Genomic DNA, 18,240 nt, shown 5'->3' on the forward strand with positions numbered 1-18,240 from the left:
AATCAATAACAGAAGAAAATTCATACAATTCACAAATACATGAAAATTAAACAATTTACTCTTCAACATGTTTTTGTTCAAGAGTTAGAAAATTTAGTATTTTGAACGTGTCTATAACACCCAAGGTGAGCTACAGATTTAATACAATCCCTATGAAATTCTTAAGATTATTTTTGACAGAAACAGAGAATGTGACTCCCCAAAGTATACGGAATTTCAGGGGACCACATAAAGAAAGTTGGAAGCATTACAATTCCTGATTTCAAGACATGTTAGAAATCTACAGTAATCAAAATCGTTTGTTACTGGCATAAGGACAGAAAACTAGACTAATAAAAAAATCTTTGCCAATTCTGCAGACAGTGCCTGCATCATCCTGCAGACTGAGAATGATCATTTTGCTGCTGATGACTTTGAAGTGTGAGACAGAGCTGGCCATATGCCAGTTTGTGGAGAGCGACATTACTGATAACACCAGTATCACTCAGCCTCTGCTGGAGACAGAGATGGAGGCCCTCAAGGAAGAGCTGCTCCTCATGAAGAATCATGAGGAGGAAGTTAAAGGTTTATAATACCTGATTTCCAGCTCTTGGTTGACCATGGAGGTAGATGTCCCCAAGTCTCAGGACCTTGGCAAGATCATGGCAGGCATCCAGGCCCAATATGACGAGATGGCTGAGAACAACCGAGAGGAGCTGGACAAGTACTGGTGCCGGCAGACTGAGGAGAGCACCACAGTATTCACCATGCAGTCCACTGAGATCGGAGCTGCCGAGAGGATGCTCAGGGAGCTGAGATGTACAGTCCAGTCCTTGGATATAGACCTGGACTCAATGAGATATCTGAAGGCCACCTTGGAGAACAGCCTGAGGGAGGTAGATGCAGATGGAGGAGCTCAACAGGATCCTGCTGCACCTGGAGTCAGAGCTGACCCAAACCCGGGAAGAGAGGCACCAGGCCCAAGAGCACGAGGACCTGTGGAACATCAAGGTCGAGCTGGAGGCTGAGATTGCCACCTACTGCCGCCTGCTAGAAGACGGGGAGAACTTCAATCTTGGCGATGCTCTGGACAGCAACAAATACCTGAAAAACATCCAAAAGAACACCCCTGCAGGATAATGGACGGCAAAGTGGTGTCTGAGACCAGTAACACCGACGTTTTGAGGTGCTGAGCCAGCAGAAGCAAGGTCCCTTTGGGGAGCAGGAGGCCAGTAAAAAGTTCAGAGGTCAAAAAAATTACCTTCAAATCACAGAAGTGTTTCCTTCACACAAAAGTAATATAGAATCATTAATACATAGAAGTGGAAATTAAGACAATTTCCACAACTACGCACCCAGAGAGGATTAAAAAAGTAATTGACCACCAACTAATAAAACAAATACACAAGTCATAAATAAAGTATGAGTAAAGTTTATACAGGCAGATGAACAGAGAATTATGTTGGCAATAGACATATGGTTGATTCACATTTGACTTATTTTCTACACTCTTTGAAACTGTACACAGTTGAATATAGTCGTGCAAAATTATAATATATAGGCAGAATCTAAAAACACAAATGATGTAAGGCAGCCTATCCTAACAAGGAAATACAAGAATATATAATATTAGAAAATAAAATTAAATAAACATTAACCTGTGAAATACTGAATAAACAAAGCATACAACGGAAGAAGACTCTTTCTAGGTAACTAGCATGTTCAACCATAACTGGGCACCCAGAAAGATCAGACTTTGAATTATTAGCATATGGTTAGAGTAACAAAATTGCACAACAAATACATTATAATCTCCCATAAAGAGCATTTAGAAGAAAATTTTAATAGAGATTTCAATGATATTAGAGACACTTTTTATTATATTCTTAATATATTACTCCTCTTTTTATACAAATGCAAAGGCTATAATTTATTTATTTATTTATTTATTTATTTATTTATTTATTTATTTATTTAATTTTTTGAGACGGAGTCTCGCTCTGTCACCCAGGCTGGAGTGTAGTGGCGAGACCTCGGCTCACTGCAACCTCCGCCTCCTGGGTTCACGCCATTCTCCTGCCTCAGCCTCCTGAGTAGCTGGGACTACAGGAGCCCACCACCACGCCTGGCAAGTTTTTGTGTATTTTTAGTAAAGATGGGGTTTCATCATGTTAGCCAGGAAGGTCTAGATCTTCTGACCTTGTGATCCACCTGTCTCGGCCTCCCAAAGTGCTGGGATTACAGGCTTGAGCCACCGCACCTGGCCGGCTATATTTTTTGTAGTTTTAGTAGAAACGGGATTTCACCATGTTGGACAGGCTGGTGTTGAACTCCTGATCTTGTGATCCACCCATCTCGGCCTCTTAAAGTGCTGGGATTACAAGCATGAGACACAGCACTGGCCAATAATTTATTTTTATAAAAGCAAAGAAAAGCCTTACATTTTTACATATGGGAAAAACATGAATATTGTAAAATATGCTGTGGAACACTACAATATAATAAGCAATTAGAAATAAATTATACTATCATTCAGATAGATGTTGAGGAAAGTAAATGGAAACACTAATGATAAGTTTTTCTATGCAGTGAACTTAGACACAAACTAAAACTTTTCTTAATGTGATGTGCATACTATCTACTTCACTTTCTGTATAACACATAAATTCAAGTATGCTATTCTGAAACCCCCGAAGCTAAAATTATAGGCTAATTTGACATACACAAAAACAGGACAGGGAAAACGTACAGATCACAGTCCCACTAAGCTTCATATAAGATTAATTAATAAAATAACTCATTAAGAAATCATGTGACAATTAAGAATTTGTTCTATTCCTGGCAAGTTTCCAAGTTTTTCTATGGCATCAAGTTCTTTAAAATTTCTTTGAGATGAGTAGATACAATAAACTATTCCACAGGTGAGACGTTTGGCATAGAGAGTTCACATTTCTAAGTTAGTTTCTACTAAGGGAAAGAAAACATTTTGACCTACATTACCAGAGATGAAAAAAAGAATAAAGTGAAATAGAAGATTCAACTTTATCATATGTGCTAAGGTGCTTTGGGCTCTGATAATTTTTTTTTCCAATTTTTTTGCAGGATCACATTTGAAATCATAGGACTGAAAATTATGAAGAAGAAACCTTTGTCCTTGGACTTTCTGAAATATGTGAACCAAACCCCAAGGCCTGCACTTTTACTCTCACAAACTTCTGACATGAGGCACAGATTTTTACAAAACAGCTTAACATGGAAGTCTCACAAAATGTGCAGATTTCCTCAGATCCCAAAAACAATGGAAAAGTACTTAGACCACAAGGCCTTCACAGGAATAACAGAAAGAAGAGGAGAACTTTGGCTGTCACTGTGAATGCCCTGGAATGCTAGAGGATGAACAGGAGAAGCCTTAGAAGATTGAAGAGCATAATAAGCAAGGGTAGGAAATTCCCATCTGTGGAGGCAAAAGAAGTAAATCTAGAATTTTCCAGAACCAATTTCTTTGAAGCAGAACTTCCAACACCACATTTTAAAGGTTTTCTCCTTGGCCTTTGCACCTCTCATCTTTGTTATTTGTTCATTCTTTCCTATTGGGGTGATGCCTATTATTCTCTCTTTTTACATTCCAAAGATATTTCCTTTACTGTAGAATGGGGCATCCAAGGGAGACTACAGCCATGAGTTCTTAGCTTCTGTTTCTGGTTGAGCCAGTAAGGTCCTTTCCTCATTCCCCTTTGCTGCTTATCACTAGAGACAGAACCTGAAAACCATTGCTGCAGGCTGCTAAAAACCTAACACAAAACAGAGCCATAACAAAAACAAAACAAGGCGGGTTGGAAAAGCTTGCTGTACAAGGCAACCAGGTCTGGCTTATATTCACCACATCCCTTCTTCTTTCCCAGAACAGCAATTGGGCTCAAGAGAAAACATCCAACTTTCAGTATCTCCCTCAGTATAGAATGAGAACAGTGGAACATATATTCAAAGGTTTGGCTTTTTGGGCTACCCCGATGACTAGATTCTGTCTCCCCCAACAGGGAATGCTAAAGGAAATGGCAGAGTTATGAGAATGACAACTTATGACTGCTGAGAAGAGAAGTTCCATGCTTATCACAGCCTCAGAGAAACAAACACTGCAATCAACTGCGGAAGCAAAGGACTACCGTGTCTGGAAAACAATGGGAAAAAATATCTTTACCTTAAAAATACACACACAAGCCCACAGAAGACACATTGAGGACCCTGTTAATGAAGCACCAGGATGTACAGCCTCACTGATTGTTGTATTATCTTGTAGTAAGAAAGTTTGTACATACTACATTACACAGTTGTTTTATAAATTTCTGAATCTCATCAAAAGATTGCAGGGCATACAGAAAAGGACGAAAACATGTCCCAAATGAAGAAATAAAATAAACCTACAAATATTGACCTTTAAAAATATTTGTTGACTTTTAAAGGTCAAAATTTGTAGGTTTATTCTTTGTTGTTTTTGTTGTATTCGCATTATATAATTTCAAAAATCAAAATAATTATCAAAGCTCCTTAATGACATGGACACTCCTCCGGTCCGCAGGGCCCCCGCAAGGGAGGAGACTCGACACCATGCAGGACACCCGGGTGGACCCCCAACCCACGCCCAAGTCTCAGAGCAGGAGCAGGCACCTGGCTGCACCAGGACGAAGCCGCCTCCACCCCCAGCGGTCGCGGACTCCAGGAGCTCCAGACCTAGGGTCGTGGTGAGATTTTTTGATTGACTGCGCGATGGTGGCTGAGTTGCAAGCAAATGGGTTTCATCACCTTAAATGGTTTTGAATCAATGAAGCTATATTCCCTTAAAAAGACGGACAGCCCATCGTGTGAACTATAGAGTTTGTGAACAAATTTATATTGGGTTCATAGTGGCATCATGCATACAGACTCCTGCGAGTTCCCCTAAGTTCTTAGAGGACTGCTTTGCCTTTTGAGCTGAGAGTTGCAAAGTTCCGTAAAGAATGGCCCTTGTCGATAAGCGCTAAGTCAAGAGACAGCGATTGGACAGAATTTGTGAAGGAATTCGCCGCCAGATCATGAAAGACCCCCTGAGCCCCCGCTCACTGGCCGCGTTCCTGGTCGGCCGTGACTGCACTGTGTACATGCCCATCCTGAAGGACCTGGCCACCGTGGCCTTCTGTGATGCAGTCCACGCAGGAGATCCACGAGAAAGTTCTAAACGGAGCCGTGGGCTCCATGATGTACCACACCATCACCTCACCAGGGAGGATCTGGCAAATTTCAAGGCCTTGAGAGTGATCGTGGGGGTGGGCAGTGGCTATGACAACGTGGACATCAAGGCTGCCAGCGAGCTTGGAATTGCTGTGTGAAACATCCCGTCCGCAGCCGTGGAAGAGACAGCAAATTCCACCAACTGCCACATCCTCAACATGTACCGGAGGAACACATGGCTGTACCAGGCACTGTGGGAAGGCAAGCGGGTTCAGAGAACGGAGCAGATCTGCGAGGTGGCCTCGGGAGTGGCCCCCATTCGTGGGAAGACGCTGGGCCTCATCGGCTAGGGTCGCACGCAGCAGGCTTTCGCAGTTCCAGCCACAGCCTTTGGATTCAGCGTCATATTTTATTACCCCTACTTGCAGGATGGGATCGAGCAGTCCCTGGGCATGCAGAGGGTCTACACCCTGCAGGATTTGCTGTAGCAGAGCGACTGCATCTCCTTGCACTGCAGTCTCCACGAACTTAAGCACCACCTTATCCATGACTTTACCATAAAGCAGATGAGGCAGGGAGCATTCCTTGTGAATGCAGCCCGTAGTGGCCTGGTGGACGAGAAAGCCTTAGCACAGGCCCTCAAGGAGGGCAGGATACGAGGGGCAATCCTCGACGTGAATGAGTCGCAGCCCTTTAGCTTTGCTCAGGGTCCGTTGAAAGATGGCCCCAATCTCATCTGCACTCCTCACACTGCCTGCTACAGCCAGCAGGTGTCACTGGAGATGAGGGAGACAGCTGCCACGGAGATCTGCGGAGCCATCACAGGCCGCATCCCAGGAAGCTTAAGAAACTGTGTGAACAAGGAATTTTTTGTCATATCTGTGCTTTGGTGGGAAATAGACCAGCAAGCAATTCATCCAGGCATCGTGGGGGTGGCTCCAGGAGGACTTCCCGCATCCATGGAAGGGATCTTCCCTGGAGGCATCCCGGTGACTCACAAACTCCCCACAGTGGAACATCCTTCCCAAGCGCCCTCTCCCAACCAGCCGTCAAACACGGGGACAATCGAGAGTACGCCAAGGAGAAATAACAGACAATGCCGGAAGGTAATCATTCAGATACACTTGGGAACAAGAGACAGTGAAAAATAGATAAACTAAGAGAAAAAGAATCTGACGCTCTTTTTAGCTGATTCTGGACATAGGCTCATTGGTATTGCAGTGCTAAAACTACAAGAGCTAGAAAACTGAAGATGTCGTCTGCTTACGGAAGCTCTGAAAGACTAGAGTGTGATTTATTAACGACCAACTTCCGTTATTGTGTGTTGTTTTTCATCTGTGCGTCAAATCACAAAGAATAAATAGAACTTTTTCCTTTATCAGTCCCTTGGGCACAGCAGGTCCGGAACACCCTGCTCAGAGTGTTGCATCAAGACTTCAAACATCAAAATAAAAACCATGAGGAGGAAATCCCCATCTTTTGACTTGAGTCCCTTCAGTCTACAGGGACTGTTTACCGCTTTTTGCTAATAGGAAGATCACATTACTAGAAAATGTGGAGTAAACTATGTGCCTGTGTTAGTCATCCGCACCCATAGGATTGAAGACAGTACCGGCCCCTGTACAGAGAAGCATCTCTCATATCTGAACTGCATACTGAGCGGGCAAGTCGGTTGCAAGTTCAGTAAAAGCCTCCGATAATGCAAGCAAAAAAAAAAAAAAAAAAAAAAAAGTATTAAGTTTCACAAGCTGTTTGTAATGAAGTATATTTTCTCAGTTTCAGATCCTCTGCTATTTTATTGAGTGGAAAGGGTTCAAGGTTTCTTGAACCCTTGCACTAAAAGGGTTCAAGAAAAATAATATTGCATTTTCTTATGTCACAGGAAACACTTTTAATGGTAACTTGTCAGATGCTCTATGAACAAACCCACTTTTTAAGACATTGATAAAGTCTTCTTTTCTTCACGTTGTGTTTTATACAAGAACACTTCAGATGTATTGGATGTGACTGATTTTAACAAATTCTATTAGATTTGCCTCAATTAGTTACATGTTCTGTTCATAGTCTTTTGTGAATCATTGTCTTTTTGTTTAAAAAGATGGCCTATTTTGATGCTTTGATTAGGTACATTTACGTTTTTGTAAGAAAAGAAAAATTTTTTAAATTGTCCCAAACAGAAAAATAATGGCTATCAGAAGTACGTTTTGTTGTAGTGTAGTACGAGTTACCATTACTGTAGTTGTTTATTGTAAAGATGGACATTTAGCATTCAGTGCAGTTTTCAATAAAATGTAATTAGAAAAAAACTGTTTAATGAACAAAAACAGAACACAGATAACAAAAGAATATTAGAAGAAGTGATACATAAAGAAAATGAGATATCAATAAAAATATTTTTAAAAACCTACAACAATTGTGAATCTGAAGAACATAATAACTATATTAAAAATTTAATCAACACTCACAAAAGCAGACTAATAAAGGAGAAAAAAATTACACAATTAATGACATTGTAGTTATAAATATTGAGTGATAAAAACAAATTTTTTAAACAGAATGTAGAAAAAAGTATAGGACGTACTGCACACCATCAAGTGGACTATTATATTTATAAATATAAATATTTACATTTTTTTGTTATCTTACAAAAACAATACAGGAGAAAAGTAATAAAGCGGTTATTTTTAAAAAGTAGCTGAGAAATCCCCAGATGACAAGGTAATTAAACAAGAAGAAATACTTCCAAACAAAAACCTTCAACTGGAATAATATCACTTCAGAAATAAAAAAACTAAACCTTTCCAAAATAAATAAAAGTTGAGTCTGTTACTAACCACTGGAACAGTCCTAAAGGAAACGTTAAAGAAACTCTATCACGTCAAAAAATGAAATGTTGCTGCACAGCATCATAAAAGCACATGAAAATAGAAAGTGCTATATTAAAGGTAAATATATAAACAGGTAAAGAAATCTCTACTGTCATAATGATGGTGCACAAAATTTTCAAAATATTGCCATGGACTTTAAAAAATGCAGCAAAAATCTGCATAAATGTGTGTTCATAGAGAATAAGAAAAGATAATATGTGATATTAATAAAACGGTGGGGATGTGAAGAGGTACAACTTTGCATTCAGTTGAAATATAGTTGTTATATACTGTCATAACTTTAAGATGATTTATGAAGTCTTTATTTCTCAAGATGATTACCAAAAAAACCTGTAGAATGTACGCAAAGGCAAATGAGAAAGAAATTCAATCATGTCACTACAAAATCAACAAACAAAAATAAAGAAGTAAGAGAAAAAATGATAAATAACACATCTACAAGAAACACAGAACACAATTACAAATAATAAAGTAACTTCATTAACTGCAGTAATTACTTCAAATATAAAAAGCTAAATACCTTAAAGAAAGTTAATAAATAATTTAATGTATTAAGAACAAAGAAGATCCGGCAATGTGCTCTCTACAAGAGTCACTTCAGCTCTAAGAACTCAAATAAGTTGAAAGTAACAGTATAAAGAAAATGTACTTTATGCAATGAGTAGCTACAATTGGAGGGCCATGGTCATAATTATATTAAACAAAATATATTTTAAATCAAAAATGTGAACAAGAGACAGATTGGTATTATGTTTTTGTTTTTGGAGACAGAGTCTCATTCTGTCACCAGGCAGGAGTGCAGTGGCACTATCTCGGCTCACTGCAACCTCCGCCTCCCCGGTTCAATCGATTCTCCTGCCTCAGCTTCCTGAGTAGCTGGGACTACAGGCATGCGCCACCACACTCAGCTAATTTTTGTACTTCTTAGTAGAGATGGCGTTTCACCTTGTTGGCCAGGATGGTCTCGATCTCTGGACCTCATGATTCACCCGCCTTGGCTTCCCAAAGTGCTGGGACTGCAGGCGTGAGCCATTGCACCCGCCCGGCCGAGACAGATTGGTATTATGTAATGGTGAGATGGATTAACTTTCAAGGAATCTATAACAATAATTTATAAATCATATATGTATATAATTTGAAAAACCTGCAAAAATATACCAATGAGATTTTGACAAAAATTACATTAAATTTTTATATTACTATAAATAGCATTGACATCTTTCTGTTTTTTTTTTTTTTTTTTTTTTTTTAGAGACAGAGTTTCTTTCTCCCAGGCTGGAGGGCAGTGGCACGATCTCGCGATAGGCTCAGTTCAACCTCCTCCTCCCAGGTTCAATTGATTCTTGTCTTTCAAATATGTAAAAGAAATATTGACAGAAGTCATGCAAGAAATACATAGCAACACAACAATGGTGGACTTCAAGACTCCACTTTCAATAACGACTAGAATAGTCAGATGTAATATCAGTAAGAAAGCCAAACCTGAACACTATAGACCCAACCAGCATTTACAGAACTCTCCAATTGAAAGGAGCAAAATCTGCGATATTCTAAGTCACACAGGGTACATTCTGTTAGGATACATGTCTTATTAAATTTAAGAAAACTGAAGTCATACAAAGTAAATGAAACTAGAATTCAAAAGCAAGAAAATGTGGCAAATACGTAAATAAGAGGAAATTAAGCAAAACCTTTCTATAGTCTTGCTGAAGTGTCAGGTGATTTAATATTGTTAAGATGTCAGGGCCGGCACGTGGCTCATGCCTGTAATCCCAGGACTTTGGGAGGCCAAAGTGGGTGGATCACTTGAGAGCAGAAGTTTGAGACTAGCCTGGTGAATATGGCAAAACCCTATCTCTACTAAAAATACAAAAGTTAGCGAGATGTGATGGTGCATGACTGTATTCCCAGCTACTCTGGTGGCTGAGACTGGAGAATTGCTTGAACCTGGGAAGCAGAGCCTGCAGTGAGCACATCTCACACCCCTGCCCTTCAGCCTCAGTGACTCACTAAAACTCCACCTCCAAAAAAAAAAAAAAATTGTTGTCATTACTACTCATGATGATATAAAAATGTAATGTAATTTTTGTCAAAATCCCAATGGTATTTTTTTTGCAGAATTTTTGTGTATAATTATAAAGGTTGCTTAGGAAATGTGACTAGCCAAACACCCTTCAAAAAGAACAAAGAGTTATTAAATTTTCTGATTTAAAATCATAATACAAAGCTACGAAAATAAAAAAAAATATAGTATTGCCACAAAAACAGATACATAGATGATGAAACAGAATAGAGATCCCAGAAATAAACCCTTGCATATGTGATAAAATACTCTTCCATAAGCTTTCCATGATCACACAATAGAAAAATAAGAATCTCTTTAACAAAGAATTTTCCAAATTGAATATTTACAGAGAAAAAAATAAAGTTGGATGCTTCCTTTGTATCACATAAAAAAAGAAAAGTTTTTTTTTAATGGATTCAATACTTAAACATAAAAACTAATAAAATTCTTAGGAGTAAACATAGAGGAAAAGTTTATGACATAAGTCTTAAAACTCTTCCCTTAAGTTTGACATCAAATTCATATGCAACAAGGAAAAGAACAACGACAAAAAAAGGGACTACATTAAGCTTCAACTATTCTACACATCAAATAAAACATTTAGTGGCATACAAATGTCACCTAATAAGTGGGTGAAAGCTAGGCATGGTGGCTCATGCCTATAATTCTAGAACTTTAGGAGGCCAAGGTAGAACAATTACTTGAGGCCAAAGTTTGAGACTAGCCATGAAAACATAGGAAAACCCTGCCTTGTATAGGGTTATATATGTGCATACATACATACACACATACATGTAACAAAAAAAAGTAAAAATATTTTCTAATCACATATTTGGTAGATGTTAATTTTCAAAATATATAAATTCCTAAAACTCAACAACAAAAAAAGTTAGTAACTTGATTTAGAATGGCAAATGTTTGAAATGACTTTCTCCAAAGAAGATATAGAAATGACTAGGCATTTAAAAGGATACTCGACATCTCTCTTCTAGAAAAATGCAAAGCAAAGTCACAATAATCTACCACCTCAAACCTATTTTTAAAATAGTATGAAAGCTCTTCAAAAAATTTAAAATAAGATCATTATACAATCCAGCAAACCCTATTCTGGCTATGTATTTAAAATATACAACACATGATCCAGAAGAGATATTTGCACACCCAAATTTATTGCAGCATTACTAACACAAGCCAAAAGGCAGAATAACCCAGATGTCCCTTGACCAATGAACAGATTAATAACAAGTGACACATACATAAAGTAGAATATTATTCAGTCTTTAAAAAGTCACATTATATGATAATTATTGAGAACATCATGTTAACTGAAATAAGCCAGGAACAAAGTGACAGTCTATGATTCCATTAATAATCAGGTATCTTAAGCAGACAAACTCATAGGAAAAAAAGTTAGAATGGTGTTTCTTAAGGGCTGAAGAGATGGTAAAATGGGCAGTTGTCTTAAAAGGAATTTAATTTTAGTTTCGCAAGACATAGAAGTTCTACAGATCTTTTGCATAACTATGTGAATGTACTTAACACTAACGAAATATACACTTAAAAAGAATTAAGATGGTAAATTTTACATTATGTGTTTTTACCACAATCACGATTTTTAAAAGAAAAAATATGGACTTATAAAGCTTTCCAAAAATTAAATTTTGTTCACAAAAGATTTTCTCTCACACAAAGGAAGTATAGATTTATAATTAAACACCTTGTGAAATTAAGACTATTACAATGACTATTCATCCACACAAGATAAAACAACCACTGAAAATCAGCCAAAAAATATGGAAGATAAGCCATGAGCAAAGTTAGGGACATATTTATAGAGACAAGCACACACACATATAATTTAATTTTGAAAACGTATGACCGATTTATATTTTAATTAAACCCAACATTAGTTGCCTGAGTGAAATTTGGTTTTCAATTTGGGCAAATGAAAACGTTTCTGGGGTTAAATGGATTCTTTCTTCTCCGTTTCTTGATATGGACCTGTGCTGGGGATTGGTCAGCTGTTCAAGTGAAATGCACTCAGTTTTGGTTCTGTGCCAGGATTAAACCTACGATATTTCACATGTCATATATAAACCCCGATGAAGTGTTTCTAGGAGATGGCTACCCCATAATCTATGTTTTGCCAAACGCTTACTATGAGTTTCACCACCATCCTCTTGAACGTGGTATTGTAACTAAAACCCTTCAGGAAATTCTACTTAAAACTAAAATCATGTATATCTCAAGAAACTCCTTTCTGATTTGAAATGCCTCTGTCATGTATTGTCTGCAATCAGCATCCTCTTTCAAAGAAAGTAGAAAGGACACATGAGGAAACTGATAGTGTTAGTGCATGGGAGACAGAGGTGAGGATACCCATGGCGGATGAAAACATGGAAGTTATTTCTACAGCACGATCTTGTAAGTGTCTGACTGCGATGCTCCCTTGTATATCAAATGATGTACCTTTATTGCAAGAGAAGAAACTGCGCTGTTTACCTTGACATTAAGAGGCAATTTTGAATCTCTGTCGTGATTGCTTAGGACTGAGGATTTAATGTGTTATTTTGTGGAAATCTTAGAAGCAGTAATGGGATTTAATGATCTTAACTATCATCCATCTGAAAAATCTAACGCAATTTTAAATAAAATGGCCTGCTGCTTCCACTGTTCCCTTTTTAAACCAGGAGCTGCCACTGCTTTTAACATTATGAAGGTGAATCTATGAACAGTTTGTACTATTAAAAAAAAATCCACATTGACTTGAAGTGTACAGGCAGAGTTGGAAATTATAGCATCCAAAATTATAATACATACGTAAAACGCAAAATGAAATCAACTGCTTCCCTGGAACCTATTCTAAATAATCGAGACAGTAATATGGAATTGTAAAGAAAAGTAAGAAACATACTTACTCATAAAATCTTGCAGGCAAAGTTTTTTTTCTTTTTTTGAGACAGAGTCTCGCTCTGTCACCCAGGCTGAAGTGCAGTGGCGAGATGTCAGCTCATTTCAACCTCCGCCTCCTGAGTTCAAACCATTCTCCTGCCTCAGCCTTCACTGAGATTGCAAGCACCTGCTACTAGACCCAGCTATCTTGCATATAAACTTGATATATCATTTATAAAAATATTTCTTAGATAACTAAAATATTCTACTGTGACTGTGCATTCATGAAGTTCCGGTATCTTGAATCATTGGCATGTAGTGTATGACAGTAAAATTTTACAGAAAATACACTATAACCGTTAATAAAAGGCTCTAATAAGAGAACTTTAATGCATAAGAATTGAAAAGACACCATAAATAATTTCCATTATGTTTTTAATACACTGATGCTATTCTTACATAAAGTAAAAAGGCTGGGTAAGTTGTGGTGGCTCACACCTGTAATTCCAGCACTTTGGGAGGCCGAGGTAGCAGACTGCTTTAGCACAAGAGTTCACAACATGCCTGGGCAGCATAGGGAGACCCTGTCTCTACAAATAATAATAAACAGCCAAGTGTGCTAATACACATTTGTGGTCCCAGCTGCTCAGGAGGCTGAGGCAGGAGAATTGCCTGAGCCTGAGTGGTCAAGGCTAGAGTGAGCTGTGATTGTGCATTGCATTCCAGCCCAGGTGACAGAGTGAGACCCTGCTTAAAGAAAAAAAACAAAAAAAACAAAAAACAACTACAAATTAACCAGGAATAGTGGCATGCACCTGTACTCCCAGCTACTTCAGAAGCTGAAGTTAGAAAATCATTTGAGCCTGAGAGTTTGAGTCTGCAGTGAGCCATAATTGAGCTACTGAACTCCAGTCTGGGTGACAGAACAAGGCCTTTTCATAGATAGATAGATAGATAGATAGATAGATAGATAGAATACACCTGGAGAAAAAGTAAATTTTAAAAAATATAGTGTAATTTTAAAAATAAACTTTATGTGTATCACTTAGAAATTTATAGAACAGGCCAGGCGTGGTGGCTCATGCCTGCAATCCCAGCACTCTGGGAAGACGAAGTGGGCAGATCAATGGGCCAGATATCGAGACCAAGACCATCCTGGCTAACACGGTGGAACCCTGTCTCTACTAAAAATACAAAAAATAAGCCGGGTGTGGTGGCGGGCACCTCTAGTCTCAGCTACTCGGGAGGCTGAGGCAGGAGAATGACATGAAACCGGGAGGCAGAGCTTGCAGTGAGCCGAGATCGTGCCACACCACTCCAGCCTGGGTGACAGAGTGAGACTCTGTCTCAAAAAAAAAAAAAAAAAAAAGAAATTTATACAACTTAGCCAGAAGAATAAAAAACAACCTCTTAACAGTTTTTTCAAATTAAAAAAAAATGAGTTTGAAGAGAAGGGAATAAAGGGGACTTTCAGTTTATTATATTTTTATTTTTTGGGTCAGGGTCTCACTTTGTTGCCCACATGGAAGCACAGTGGTGTGATTACAGCTCACTGCAAGCTTGGCCTCCCAGGCTCAAACAATCCTCCCACCTCAGCCTCCCTAGTAGCTGGGAATACAGGTGTACATCACCACAACTGGTTAATTTTTGTATTTTTGTAGAGAGAGGGTTTTACCATGTCGCCCACACTAGAGTTGAGCTTCTGGGTTCAAACATTTCACCTGCCTTGGGCTCCCAAAGTGCTGGGATTGAGCCACTATGCCAACCAAGTTTTTTGTTTTGTTTTGTTTTTGAGATGGAGTCTTACTCTGTTGCCCAGGCTAGAGTGCAGTGGCATGATCCTGGCTCACTGCACCATTCGCCTCCTGGGTTCAAGTGATTCTCCTGCCTCAGCCTCGTGGGTAGTTGGGATTACAGGCACCCGCCACCGAGACCAGCTAATTTTTGTATTTTTTAGTAGAGACGGGGTTCCACCATGTCAGCTAGGCTGGTCTCAAATTCCTGACCTCATGATCCACCCACCTCGGCCTCACAAAGTGCTGAGATTATAGGCATGAGTCACTGCTCCTGGCCACCAGCCAAGACTTTTGCTTTATAAAGATATTTATGATGTGTTCTTTTCTTTTTACAGTATGTATTGCATTTATAATTGGAGATACAAAAAAAAGGCGACTGTTACTGTTTGACAGCAAGGCAGTAGTATTATCTTCATCAATATTTGCAACTTCATTCACAGGAACCTGTAAGAGAAAGCCCAGACAAAACTTTAAGGCAAAGAAATTACACTTGTAAAAAGTGAGAGGACTATTTTTTTTATAATAACCAATATTCCAGGTGAGGACTGTTCAGGATCTACCACTGCTCCATCTCACTTGATAACTCTCACACCTGCCAGGGTAAGAAGAAGCAGAGAGAAGGACAAATTCCAGTGAGTTTTCTCTCCCACTGAGGACCTGTTTGTCAAGTTTCCTACCATCAAGTAAAAGATGTACTAAAAATAAAACATGTACCCTTGCAGATGCTAGCAGAGAGGCACAAAATAGAAAAGGAGGTAAGCCCGCACACTGTGGAGGCAGAGATCCAACTTAAGATTCAAAATGCACCAGAAAGTTGTGTAAAGTTAATTAAATTACGCAAAATCTTGGAACATTAGTTTCCTCACCTGTAAAATGGGGATCATGTGCCTACTTCATAAGTTGTTTTGACAGTTAAATTCACAAAGATATTTAATAAAGCCTGCTATGGCAAGTGTTCACATTAACAAAATAGTATCAAACTTCAAAATATGGGAAAGGTATTTTGAATAATGTCAACGAGGCCAAGGACAACATGCCCAGCTTCATAATGAATCCCAGCCACATTACACTGAGGAGATCTACAGGTAACTATACTTCTTCAACAAATTCCATTAGAGAGGAAGAGCGTGGAGTCTGACAACATGACACAAATGTGACCAGTGTACAGTGACTTAGGTAGTGGGGGGTGGAATCCGACATATTCTCCGAATTGCAGCTACACAGTGAGTTCCCAGGAAACAAATGGAATGGAAAAGGCAACACAAAAGATACTACCATAAATGGGGTGAGCATAGCAGGCTCACAACCATAAATCTAAGCAGGAGACTCAAATCACAAGGAGGACCGAGATCTGTGAACAGCAGCTTGTGGTGGCATCAGGTTCAGCTTTCTGAGACCACCGCTGTGGGCAGTGTCTTTGCAGGCACATACTCAGCAGCAGTGCATCTGAACACAGATCTCAAGGCTCTTCTCTTCATTAATTATTAAGGTGACAGATGACGGATACGCTCATGTTACAACATCCCCACGCTGTGGACCAGTGAATTCAGAAACCCCCACATAAATACACAGTGAAGAGTAGAATGACAATACTGCAGGACAGGTTAGGAATGCAGGCATTCGACCCCATAGAGTCTATTTAAAATAAGAGAAGGGCCCTAGTATTGTGCTGTGGTCTCCCTATATATAGTTCTTTATTTTTCCAATTTCATAAAGGCCATACAGTTTTTCTTCCTTTCTTTACAAATGTGCTGATGAACCCATGTGTAATTAATCCTAAAGCGGTTAATTCCTCATAAAGTACAGTAACACGATTCAATTGCTATGATGAGGTTTTTCAGGTTTTTTAAATAGTGTCCCATACTCACTAATCACAAGTGAAAATTATAAGAACATGTAATTTGAACAAAGTATCTTTTCACATAGAGTAATACACAGGTTTGTACAGATTAGATGCATCATGAAAGTTGGTAACATCTGGGAACAAAAGGAACCATCCTGAGGACATAAGGAACTTAGGGACGTCAATTATTAAGAGGTTACCTGGGTTTTCATTGTCTAGACAGAAAAATTTAACGGATAAGCCCCAGCATATTAAGGTACATCCCCAACGGCTGTGGGTGATCAACTTTCCATCCAAAGCAGAGATGTAAAACATGAATGACTTCCAATGCTGCCCAAGTGCTCTGCACCTTGAAAGGCATCCCCTCAAAGCTGCAGCACCACTTGTTCCTGAGGGATCAGGTCACCAACTGTGTTTTTGAGACACTCGTCAGTCAGGACTCAGTTGAGGTGAGGCTGGTGATTTCAACTGTAAAACATCTAAACCATCATCTTTAGGTAGATTATGATGCCTGGAAATTGTGGTTTTCTCCTCTGCTGTTAGCAGATCCTGGGTAACCCAATAAATACTCTCTCTCACGCGTCAACTTCTATATCACAGGAAAGGCGCTGTAGAGGGTGACATTTTCGCGAAGGAGCCACAGCCTGCATCACCCCCTGAAAGCTCTGAAGTTGCGCACGGGTGGGCCACGCAGCAGATGGATGTCTCAGTTCCCATAGAGTTTAGCACAGCAGGCGGCTCCCTGGGCTGGAAGAGGTGCGATGCTCTGGAAACCCCCCGCGGGTGTGTATGTGAGAGGACACCGAGATGTTCAGCGGGCTGTTCAGTGAGGACCAGACCCCTCCGATTTGAGCAAGGGAGGTGCACTTCGCAGCGTCACACCGTCCTCATCGCCCAGCCAGACCTGCCCCTCAAGTCCTTCTCCGGACTCCCTTGGCGATGGGGTGGCACCGCTTAGGAAAGGCGGAGGCCCACACCGCCCTGTCCCTTCCTCCAGAGCTGCGCACCACGGGGGAGGACAGACAGCGCATGCTGGGATTGTAGTTCTCAGGTCGGCGACCAATGGGCTGCAAACCGTTAAGACACCATAACTCCCAGCACTCCTAGCTAGGGACGCGCCTCCCTATCCTTCGCTGCCATACTACACACCACCCCCAAACCCAGCGCATGCTGGGATTGTAGTCCGTTGGCCTCGCAACCAATGGGCCGGAAATACTTAAAGTACTATGACTCCCAGGATGCCTTGCGAGGTACCTGCCGTCCCGATCCTTCCTCTAGGGCTGCGCACCGCCCCCAAGCCCAACGCATGCTGGGATTGTAGTCAGGTAGGCCTGAGACCAACGGACTGGAAACTGTTAAGAGACCATAACTCCCAGCACGCCTGGCTAAGGACGCACCTCCCTATCCTTCCCTCCAGTGCTACACACCGCCTCGAAGCCCGGTGGCTGCTGGGATTGTAGTGTGCAGGCCGGGGCCCAATCGCTGGAAACCGTTAAGAGACCATAACTCCCAGCATGCCTGGCCAGGGACGCGCCTCTCTATCCTTCCCCCCGCCCCCCCCCCACCCGGCGC

General features: G+C 40.2%; 1 long non-coding RNA gene and 2 pseudogenes across 1 annotated transcript; 2 read left to right on the forward strand and 1 right to left on the reverse strand.

Annotated features, from left to right (window-relative positions):
* The first annotated feature begins 432 nt into the window (after nucleotides 1–432).
* LOC129395691 (keratin, type I cytoskeletal 18-like) lies at nucleotides 433–1,375 on the forward strand (annotated as a pseudogene).
* A 3,071-nt stretch (nucleotides 1,376–4,446) lies between these two features.
* Nucleotides 4,447–8,785, forward strand: LOC129395696 (C-terminal-binding protein 2-like; annotated as a pseudogene).
* A 2,502-nt stretch (nucleotides 8,786–11,287) lies between these two features.
* LOC129395606 (uncharacterized) lies at nucleotides 11,288–17,879 on the reverse strand. Its single transcript, XR_008622949.2, has 2 exons — nucleotides 16,869–17,879; nucleotides 11,288–15,269 (listed from the first exon to the last, which is right to left on the reverse strand). It is a non-coding gene; the product is annotated as an uncharacterized LOC129395606 (long non-coding RNA).
* Nucleotides 17,880–18,240: the final 361 nt, after the last annotated feature.

The sequence above is a fragment of the Pan paniscus genome, chromosome Y, assembly GCF_029289425.2.
Source record: "Pan paniscus chromosome Y, NHGRI_mPanPan1-v2.0_pri, whole genome shotgun sequence".
NCBI lineage: Eukaryota > Metazoa > Chordata > Mammalia > Primates > Hominidae > Pan > Pan paniscus.